The following is an 11,380-nucleotide window of genomic DNA, read 5'->3' as shown; positions in this document are numbered from 1 at the left end:
TTTGTCATTTTTAACTTATAACTGTCAGATATATGACATCATATTTAACTTATTCTGTTATAATGAGTTTTCACTTGACCTCCCATTAAACTTAAGTTCACCACTTGTGTTGCTCGTCTCTAACTCTCGAGCTCAACCTCTCCAATCCACTCTCCTCTTATTGTCACTTATCAACACTCTCATCACCAACATTACAATATGAAGTTGAAGATTGAAGCTAAAGGCTTGACTCTGCCCTACTAGTGACTCTTCTCCCTCTCCCTTGTGCCATGATCTCCTTCCACTCCAAATCCAAAGTTGAGGCTAGCAGAGTTGTCATCACCATTGCCTCAAACTCAAGAAGCCCCAATCATTGCCTCTGCTTCTCTTTGCATGCTACTTTTCCAAGTAAATTCTTAAAATTTGCATGTAATTTTTTTATATTTCTTTGTTAAAACATTAATCATATTTTGTTCTCCTTAAAGGATCAAGTTCCATTATAATAATAAAATCACATCATGATTCTACATGGAAGGGGTAAATATATAGCATTGTTAAAAAAATAGAGAATAACATATAAGACCTCTTGCAAAAAAGAGAAAAACTAAACAATTTATTGTCCTTGAAAGTTAAAACTTGTTAACCTCCAGAATTTTATGGCATTTCATCACATTTTTCTTAGATTCTGATATATTTTATCTTATTTGTATATATTTTAATTATCCAAATTAAAAAAATGTGCATCTTGTTTTGGGTTTACACACTTGGCTTTAATTCGAAACTTTGGAGTTAAGTTTATGTTATTTTGGTTTAAAGTTTAATTAGATATATTTTTGGACATTTGTTGATGCCTTTGAAAGGCTTTTGGATGAAGAAATCAATTGCTTAAAGGTTAAGTTTCATTAACAGTGAAAACAATGCAAAATTGCAAAGTCGTCCTAATGTTGTGATTTTCGTTCGTGACTTTTACCTCTATTAGTAAAACGCTCCATTTTATTTATCTGAAAATGCTTGGGTAGGATGCATGTATATTGAGAGCTCAACCCAAAATGTATTCTACACACTTGAAGACACTTTGGGAGCTTAGTTGTGCTAGGATTTAAGATTTGGATAAGTTGAGTCCAAGGGTTGAAGCTTTAAAAATATTTGAAGCTTCATTTCTTTGATTCCTATATTTCTTCTCCATTTCTCTCCTTGTAATCTAATATGGCTGTGAATATTTTCTATATTTATAGCTTTTTGATATTTATGATTAGCTAAACTTTTTGATTTAGGATTATTTTAAACCTTTATATGAATTAATACTAAGTTCCTCCTTTCTTTTTGTGATTAATGATATATATGTATTTATTTTACTTCTTCATTAATGCTTATAAGCATTTAGCCACCATTTAGATATTTGGTTAAATTGATTGATACTTGAGAGGATTAGGTCAAGTATAGAACTTGAGTAAAATAGTACAAGAACTTAATATTGGCATGTTAAATGGATAGTTTTGCTAGTAAGATAGAGATATATTTGCTAATATTGCATAGCCGTGTTAGGGTTGGTGTTTAAAATTGGGTTTTCTTGATTGCAACAAGAGATCGAGCAATTAATTTAACTAAATACTTGTTCATGACTTGAGAGAGCTTGTTCGAGTGTTTTTAGAATCCTAGGTTAGCATTTATTTTCATTTAAAACATTTATGAGAGGAGGTAATTTTGGAGTAATGAAATGTAAGCGAGATAAATAATCTTATGTCCCAATTTATTCTTAAAATTTGTGAATCATTCTGTTTTCTTTATTTTCTAGTGTAAATTAATTTGAAAATAAACTTCACCTAATTATATTTTGCTCAATATAAATGTACCATTAAACATGATAATGATATAAAGCAATCCAAAATTCATCACTTATCAAGCAAGCAGGAAAATATGTTTCAATGAATTCTATTAAAAAAGAAGAGCAAAAAACAATCTCTAAAAAGAAATGTCAATGTGTTTACTACTAAAAAAATAGGTTATGAGAGTGCCCATACAAGAACATTTTAAAGATAAAACGTTCTTAAAACATGAGGCGGAACATACCAGAGTATTTCTAAATAAAAAAGCTCTAACAGACTATTGTCTTCGAGAGCATTTACGGGTTGAAAAGCACTTGTAGGTGTTTTTAAATTTTTTTTTTGGACAAGCTTATAAGAGCTTTTTGGATAAAAAATGCCCTTGTAGATCAAAGCTTATGGGAGCGTTTTTTTAGTTTAAACGCTCCCATAAGCCCAATATGTTTTTTAATTTCAGATTTTTTTAACATTTTGATGCTTCAGTTTTTACCCCAGTGCCCGCTCTATTCGAAACCCTTATTCAACTTCACTTCAGTAATTTCCTCGCTATTCTTCTCGTCCTTTGCTGCTCAAGCTCGATGCCTTCCCCCAAACTAGATCTGCGACCCAAACCAGATCTACTGCACTAAGCTCGCCATCGGTCGTCTTCCTTTAGCTCGATGTTGCTGCTGCTCGTCGAAGACTTGCCATCGTGTCGCTACCGTGTTCTGCTGAAGCTTGTCTCTGATGCCATTTCTGGTGAAGCTCTTCTTCCCTAGCTCGTAGAACACCTGTCATGTAGCTCTTCTTCCAAATTCGGTCATCTATTCACCATTTCTTCAGGTTCAGATTTAGTCACCGTGCTCTTTTTTGTCTTCTCTTCTACTTGCCTTGGCCCTCAGAATTTGTAAGGACCTAAGGATTGGTTGAAAGAGCAAAAGAAAAACGTAAGAAAAAAAATTATAGCCATAGCTTAGCAGAAAGAGTAAGAACCCGAAAATGACCGATCCTTTTCTTTGTGGGCTTTTCTTCCGGTAATTAAACAATGCAAGCTCTGTTTCGTCTTGCAGGTTAGAAGGGAAAAGATTAGAGAGAGAATGAAATACTTGCAAGGTTTAGTACCAGATTGTAACAAAATCACAGGAAAAGCAGGCATGCTCAATGAAATCATCAATTATGTTCAATCTCTTCAATGACAAGTAGAGGTTAGACATTACCCACTTCATCATTTTCCGTTAGGTTGAAGCTACAAGCAAAGACACTACACAGATCCAAAGGGCATGTGACTCATTATTCTGGATCTCGTTTCATTTTTTAACTTTATTTCCTAGAACATTCTTTTTTTATTGACTGACTTCCTAGAACATTCATTGGCTAGTTTCCCATGAAATTTCGTTAGACAATTTATTTTCTTGTTTGCTTCCAAGCTTAAAAATGTGTGCATGCTGTGTTACTTTTGTAAATGAGCCGTTTTTTTTTTTTTTTTGTGAGAAAGGACCTGTTGATCATGAGATATGCCTTTCATGCTCATTGATAGATACCGACTTCTCAATTGATAGTAAATAGATTTTGACATGGGATTTTATATGGAACATTGCTTTATCAAAACTTGGTGGCTTCATCTGATTAAAGGTGGACGATGTTCTTCATTTTAATTTCTATGAATAGAGAGGGTTAAGACCATGTAGATGTAAGAGTGATTTTCTGCTTAAAATATGCCCTTTTCTGTAATGGCAGGAAATGATGAAACATTGAACTTTTTGAACAAATGTTGTTGGATCATGTTGCTTCTATAGTTGAGTTTTCCTACTTAGGTGTAGTCGCCAGAAAGCTTTTGTTTTCGCATTTTGTTTGTGAAAAATGCCCTTGTTTGTAGTTACTCTTGCATTGCTATATTCAAGTGACCACCTCTTCCCCTTTAGCGTTGTTGGCTATTCATGAGGTGCTCATTTCAATTAAATTTATTGGGTATACTTTCATGCAGGAATTTCACCAAAAGACAATTGACATGGTTTCAAAATGAACATATATACCACTAGCTTAATGCTTCTAAACCACTGGTATATTCATTTAATTTTAGTTTATTGCCATTTTGCTTTTTCTCTTATAGTTGCGGGACAAACAATAAACTATCATGATAAAATCTTTCATCTTATTTATCTCAGAGATTTACAAAACTGGTTCATAATCTTGTATTGAATAGCTTATTGCAGGACACTATTGTAGACTTTATCTATGAATCTTACCATGATAAGAGTGGAACTCTCATTGTTCCTGAACAGTTGAGAATGTCTAGAGATGTTTCTAATGGTCGAGAAGCTAATGACCTCAAGGTCCACTGCTCCAAAAATAGGTATATTTTTAAGAAGATGAAATGATGACGACGTCCCCTTGCCTTGACTCCTCTGATCTTGACATTGAATTTGTTGCGTAGGCTTTTGAATAATGAAGATTGCTTTATTCAAGAAAAGCTTATACATTTTCAACCCATTCTCATTGAATTTGTATGGATTGCAGCAAATTCTTCCATTTTCATTATGTAAAGCTGATTTGCTGAACCTGTACAATGTGGCTTTTGATCAAGCCAGAACAACCCTGACGTCCTTTCCTTCTCAACCATTAACAAGTAGCTACAAAATTCATGTACTGTCAAATCACTTTTTTCCCTCTATAACCTGATATCTTAGAACTTGAAAGTAAATATAAAGTAGGAAGGATTTTTTAATGTTGTGACAGAGACATGAGACTAAGAGCGGAGAGCCCTCCACTGATATTGATGAGTGCATATGAATTGTGAGACCTTTTTTTAATCTTTCTGACTCTTCTTTCCCTTTCCCACTTCTTTCTCTCATAGAAATAGCAAGTAAAGGTGGTGTAGACTTTTTGACCCAATGCACGCAGTATTTAATGCTTCTTGGTGTTTTTGCATAGCATGACAAAAGATATACTTAGCATATGAATATCACATTAATTAATAATTTTTCAATACATCATAATCATGGGGTTAGGATTAAGCATCTGGAATAGAAAATTGATCTTTGACTTGCTTAACATAGACTTGTTTCTGAATGTCTTGTCATGGTATATACGTGCAGGCGTAATTGAAGCTAGCAATCTAAAGATGGAGATGTGAAAAAGCTGATGTTATGCTCCAGCTTGTTGGATGAGATAAGTGAATCTGAATTTAGTCCTAGCCTTCACAAAAAGGATGTTTTTTGCATCTTTGAGAAAAAAATACAGGCTCAAAGTAATATGCCTAATGTTATACATTTTTTTTGAAAAAATTTATCTCAATGGGACATGAACAGAGAGGTATGGACTTTGAATGATGTGTTTTATTCATAATTAATATGATATTTATGGTTTAACTAATTTATTTTTCTTTATATTTTGCAGATAGAATGTGAACGAGTACTTTGCAATTAAGTAAGAATAGTGTTAGATGTATTTATTTGTACCATGTAAGCATGAGAGTATTGCAAATGTTTTTAATTTCATAGGTTGTAATCTACATTATAATATTGTGTATATTATAGTATTGGAAATTAGTTAGTTGAACTTTTGTATATAATGAAATTGCTTGTATATTTATATTAATTTTATAAATAATTTTTTTTATATTAGTCATGATGTACAATGCATGAAGAGAATAAAAGATGAGTTCAATATTTTTTTAGAAAAATAAACCTATGGGAGCATTTCCTAGAAGAAAAGCTCCAATAGGGATCTATATGAGAGCATTTATGGGCATAAAAGCTCTCATATGGTCAACCTACGTGAGCGTTTATAAAATGGAAAAGCTCCCGTGGGATACCTGTGGGAGCTTCCACAGGAGATTTTCCTACTTGGAACGCTCCCACAGGTTTTCCCTACAGAAACGTTTGAAAAATGCCCTTGTATATACAAGAGCTCCTGTTTTCGGAGCGTTTCCAAGATGCTCCGATAGTATAAAAAGAAACACTCCAAGAAGCTTTTTTTGTTGTAGTGGTTCAACCTATTGGAAACCTTCGAAGGGTGTTGCAATTGTATAAGTTGAAGGATTAGAATGGGCTTGAAGGCATTCAATTTTTTTTTAATGATTTTAAAAATAGTAGTTACAATCATTGACCATAGAGTTTGATAGTCCTCCTAAGAAATGGATAATTTCCCACAGTTTCAAATTTATTCGAACCATATAACAATCATAGCAATATTAATATAGTTCTCCATCAAGAAACTATTCCAGCTAGGTTAGCTACTTCAAACATAAAAAAGTATTTAAAATTAAATGCAAACAGTTTTTTCCCCAACGATTACAAACTTGTCCATCTATTATCAACATGATTCTTCAAAATTGCTTACCTCACTGACATGAAGGCAGAGTCTAGATGTAGAGTGAATATCTCATAGCTAGCTGCATATTAGAAATGAAAATGAAGGGGTGAGTCAAGGAGATTATATTAGTGAATATGCATCAATAGAGTAATATCACACACACACACACACACACGTTTCTTACATATTATTTGACCCTAGTATGACCCTAAAATTGAACTTATTTAAATTATCTTTCACACACCCACAACATTTAATAATTTATCTAAATGAATCATCAGGAAAAGTTCAATTGGTGCAGAGTTTGGTTCTTGTATCCAAGATTTGCAAAAATAATTATGTTAGTTAAAAATTGCACATATCCATTAAGGGAAATGCTTCATTATTATATTTTTTTCTAATAATAAAAAATACCTGTGATAAATTGACGATGTCATTTCTCATTTATGCTATCATTGTAGACTACAATCTCCTTTCCTTTAGCTTTTCTATCATCTTCTGAACCTCCTGAGATTTCGTCCCCATTGATGAGATTCATATTTTGTTGTTGTTGGCATTCTGACATCCGAACGCAAATTAAGATGAATTTGTCTTAACTTTCATTTGTTCAACTTACATTAATATAGTGAAATATTTATAGTTCCATGAAATCTATAGGTCTATTACTTGTTGGAATTGCTTGTTCCAGATCAATCGAGTTCATATTCAAACCGCAGAATCAATTGCAACCAATTATAAACTTGAATGTAATTTCATATCAATTCAGAGGAATAGAATAGAATGTGAAAGCATACCTGAACAGATAAATCCATAGTCACAAGATTCCACGTGTTGATGGATTGGCGTACTGTGATCTTCCAAATTATAAACATTGCAAACTTCCTTATGGTTCTCTGGAAGAAGTCAAAGAATTAGTTTCTTCTCATGCTCAATCTGAGGATCACAACCTCTATTTATAGACTTAAGTTTGTGTTATCTATGGTTTGGCCTTCAACAAATTATAAATATCACTTTGGTCTCTATACATTAATTCCATAATAATTACACCTCCTTAAGCCTTAAAACTTTTTCAAGTAGACCACTTTATTTAGGCTAAATTATAATAATGGCCACACAGTACATTTTTTATTTTTACATGTGTGGCCTCATATATTAATTTTGTTCCAACATTACCTTGTTGACTAGTTGGACCCTTGGGCAATGGTGTCTCCCAGCAAGAACGCAATGAGAGCTACTTGTTTTCTTCAAAAGTGTGACCTCTTATAGTTACATTATTCTTTTTAAGAAATCTGCATATATACTATTGAGTATACTTGTTGATATTACCATATCATATATGCATGTACCTTGGTGTCATCACCACCATGCTTTGTAAATGGTAACACTGGTAATGAAGTATCATTTGCATTCAGATTGTCAAACATTGCTTCAATAGAAAAATTTAAGGAGAGCCACTTATATCCATTGTTTATATCATTTTCTGTCACACAACAGTATATTTGTTGTGCTTAGATAGAGTTTTGAAGCACCTTTGAGTTATTAAGTTGAATAATGAATACAACTATGTAGGCCAATTATAATAGTACATGTAACCTATCTTGGTTGGCTATGGCATTAGCATATACCTAAAAGTCATGAAGGATTAGGACAAGTAAATTAGGTTTTTACTGCTATTATATTCTCCTTTATAGTCTTTTACATAAGATGCCAGTGGAACTTGAAATGCATGAAATGGTAAATAGAAAGGATAAAATTATAACATAAGGAAATATGTAATATATAAAAAGTTGTATTCATATAGAAATTGTTAAAAATGTAGTTTAATATTGAAGCCATTGGCTTGAATTTGTACCTTGATTATTAATTATTTCACTAGCAGCATCGGCAAATTGGATTTCAGGTGTGATTTTGTCAATCTCATTATGATTGATTGAGCAATTTCTTCCTCTCTTTGTGCATCCACGGGTACCTGAACTCTGCAAGTAAAATGTCATAAATTGAAACTCAATTAACAAGAAAGTCCAAAGTTATATGAAGTGTTAACATAACACAAAAAATATATGAGCTTACTGAGGCAATATTGTCATCCCCCATCAACATCCGTTTCTTGCCAAGTGCTAGTTCTTCCTCATTCATCCTTGTACCGAATTGTTCTATTGAAAGACAATTATTTTGTTCAAATTACATCGATTAGTGCTTTACAATAGAGACTGAGAATAAAATTTTCTTAGCAGTTAATTTGCCTACGTTCCTTTAACTGTTATGACATACATATTTAGTTTTAACTGAAATATTTCTTGATATATTTCAAACTATAATTATCTGCCTAAGTCACACACATGATTTTGTCTTGACATTGCTAATTGGACATTATGAATTATGATCAAGAGAACTTTAAATAAATAAAATCATGCATATATCAAAATTATGTGTGAACATACAAAATTCAGCAACAATGGGCTTGTTTGTTTTCAGATTTTAAAAACTGTTTTTTTATTTTTAAAAATAAAAATTTTAAAAAACCTGTTTGAATAAGTATTATCAATCTAATTGTTTTGAAAACTAATTTTTTTTGTTTTTTATTTTTTTAAAATAGAAATACCGTCAAGTTGTTTTTATTTTATTTTTCTTATTTTCAAAGCTCATTCTATTTGATTATTAAAAATTATAGTTACCTTGACCAATTTCTATAATAAATTACTATCATTAACAACTTATAACAATTACTATCAACCTATTTTTTAATTGTAAAACTGCTTTTTAAATAACATAACTAAATATTTTATTTTGTTTTCAAAAACATTTAAAAATTATATTACAAAAGAGTTTTTTAAAACAAAAAATAGAAACAGAAACCAAACGGGCCCAATGTCTCTATTACGAGACATTTTTTTCTGGTGAATAAATAAATGAATGAGGTATATATAGTTATTTCTAGCAATTATTGCTCATACTTTTCTATATATTCAATGTCAAAAACAACCTGTTTCTTGGGCAAAAATGGATCTTTATAAGTTTAAATGGTCAGATAACAAAATAAAGAGGAAAATAATAAACATGGAGACGTTAAGTAATTGTCTGGCTTCTATTTTTAAAAAACAAAAACTTGTTTAGATAAGCATTTTGAATTTAATTGTTTCCAAAAATGTTCTCATGAAAATAAAAAATAGAAACATTTTAAAACTATTTTCATTTTATTTTTCTCATTTTCAAAATACATTACATTTTATTAATGAAAATTACAATTATCATGACCAATAATTATCATAAGCCACCATCTAAGAAAGCCCTAACAAAAGATATAAGTTAAGGTTCAGCTTTTAATAATAATAATTGATGTTTTCACAAGATAATATCCCTTGAGAGGGCTTGAACATCATTCCCCCTATTTATTTGATAGTTATCATGTTCTAGACTAACCTTTGCTCCAAAAAAATCTCTCAAGTATCATACAAATGAATGCATATGTGCGCGCATGGTGATTTAAATTATTAAATCCATGACCTTTGAATTGGTATTAATTGCTTTTATGTTATATGATTGACACTACTGTCGAATAGCACCAAAATTAATAAAAACTAGATTTTGCAGTAAAGTGCAACCTAGGTCGTCTCCCTAAGAGTCAATAGAGTAACTATTTAAATTATGATTATGAAAAGGTAAATAATGGGGGGGTTTTTTTATGATGAAATTAAAAACTAAATTATAAATAAATAAATAGAGGAAATTCAATTAAGAAAATTACCGACAACAAGCAGCGCAATCAATCACAACCCAATCACCTAAATTTAACCTTCCTCGTCTACAAAATAAATTAATTTTATTCAACTTTATTATTTTGGTTTCATTATAATATTTCTCAAATTATCATTCAAGAATTAAACAAGAAGTTAAGTTATAGATTAATTGAAATCTCCTTTAACCCACAACCTAACAATTGTTTTATAGCCACACCAAAAACAAAGCATGGATAATCACCCAAGCCAAGCCAAATTACTCTTACAATGCTATATCAATCGATTATAGCAATTAAAACCTCAGATAAAATTTATAACTCAAAAATTATGCAATAAAGCTACTCTAATCAGTAATAGTAATTAAAGCATAAAATTTAGAGGTAGAGAGAAGAAGAGAAAATTGGAATAAAGCTAAAATAAAATCTTTCCTGAATATTAAAGACTCTGATTAAAATTTAGGATCATGGTTTGTGATTGATCACACCAAAAAAAAATTAGCTCTCCATAGAATTAAAAATCAAACAACATGAAATGAAAAATTGAGAAGCCATCACCCAAGAAATTGGAAGAAGGAAAGACGAATGGCGATCGCTGCTCTGTTTCCCTTCTTTCCTTTTTTTTTCCCAGATCGTGCTTCCTCTCCGTCCCCCATCTATTCATATATATATATATATATGAAAAGTGGACCCTAATTAAAAATTACACTAAATAATCCAAAATAAATTCAAATAAAATTTTAAAGATTTGATTCTTGATTTGATCTCCAAGCATGCCCATATTCTTCTTATCCAAAATATTCTTCATCAATATCTTTCAAATTGAATCTAGAAAATCTGCACAAATAAAATAAAATTAAATAGCACCTGTGCAAAAATATTAAAGATATTATTTATATTTTAAAATCAAAGATTTAGTTAGTTAAAATTCCAAAACTGAATATTAGCTAATAAAATCAAATAATATCTAATTAAACTCAATTAGCCTTAAATAAATAATTAAAAGTCTAAATTAAAAGAATAAAAATATATAAAATTATCATTTATCAATTCCCCCACACTTAGACTTTTGCACTCCTGGGCAAAACTTAAATCTCAAATTTCAAGAAAAGAACTGTGGAAGCAACAAAGAATAAGAAATAATTATAGCTCTTCAACATTTTAACACTTTAATCAATATCTCTTATATTGAGAATAACAAGTATCATGGCAATTTCATTTGGTAAGAATAAATTAAGCAATAGCCCCTCACAAAGGTCAAGTGTTTAACTCTCAACTCTCAAATGTATATAGGTAAGTGTTTCACTCAAGTTCCCCTATTAAAACCTCACTACCATAGGCTTGTTTATCATCTAGGTCTCCACTATTTATGTCATATGCAATGTAAGAATCAATAGGACTTTAGTTTAGGTTGTAATGGGGCTTAGGTAAAGGTATGATATAGGAAAATGAAGGTTAATAAACTTTAGGATAATGAAAAGTATATTTGAAACGAAATATATAGAATGAAAGAAACAAAATAAATTGATTTGGGTTTATTTTTCTCTCTTTA

At 30.9% G+C, this 11,380-nt stretch overlaps 1 long non-coding RNA gene across 4 annotated transcripts; it reads left to right on the top strand.

Annotated features, from left to right (window-relative positions):
• Window positions 1–2,321: 2,321 nt before the first annotated feature.
• On the top strand, window positions 2,322–5,351 carry LOC129316204 (uncharacterized). 4 transcript variants are annotated; one of them, XR_008594705.1, is made up of 7 exons: window positions 2,322–2,624; window positions 2,852–2,986; window positions 3,766–3,841; window positions 3,985–4,134; window positions 4,299–4,424; window positions 4,518–4,574; window positions 4,877–5,351. It is a non-coding gene; the product is annotated as an uncharacterized LOC129316204 (long non-coding RNA). The 4 variants fall into 4 exon arrangements; XR_008594703.1 differs by lacking the exon at window positions 4,518–4,574 and having other exon boundaries at window positions 2,322–2,540; XR_008594704.1 differs by lacking the exon at window positions 4,518–4,574 and having other exon boundaries at window positions 3,995–4,134.
• The last annotated feature ends 6,029 nt before the right edge of the window (window positions 5,352–11,380 follow it).

This window comes from Prosopis cineraria, unplaced genomic scaffold (assembly GCF_029017545.1).
Source record: "Prosopis cineraria cultivar Desert tree isolate PC_DT_omini unplaced genomic scaffold, ASM2901754v1 PC7, whole genome shotgun sequence".
NCBI lineage: Eukaryota > Viridiplantae > Streptophyta > Magnoliopsida > Fabales > Fabaceae > Prosopis > Prosopis cineraria.
The sequence above is the reverse complement of the archived record's forward strand: the minus strand, read 5'-3'. Positions and strand labels throughout refer to the sequence as shown.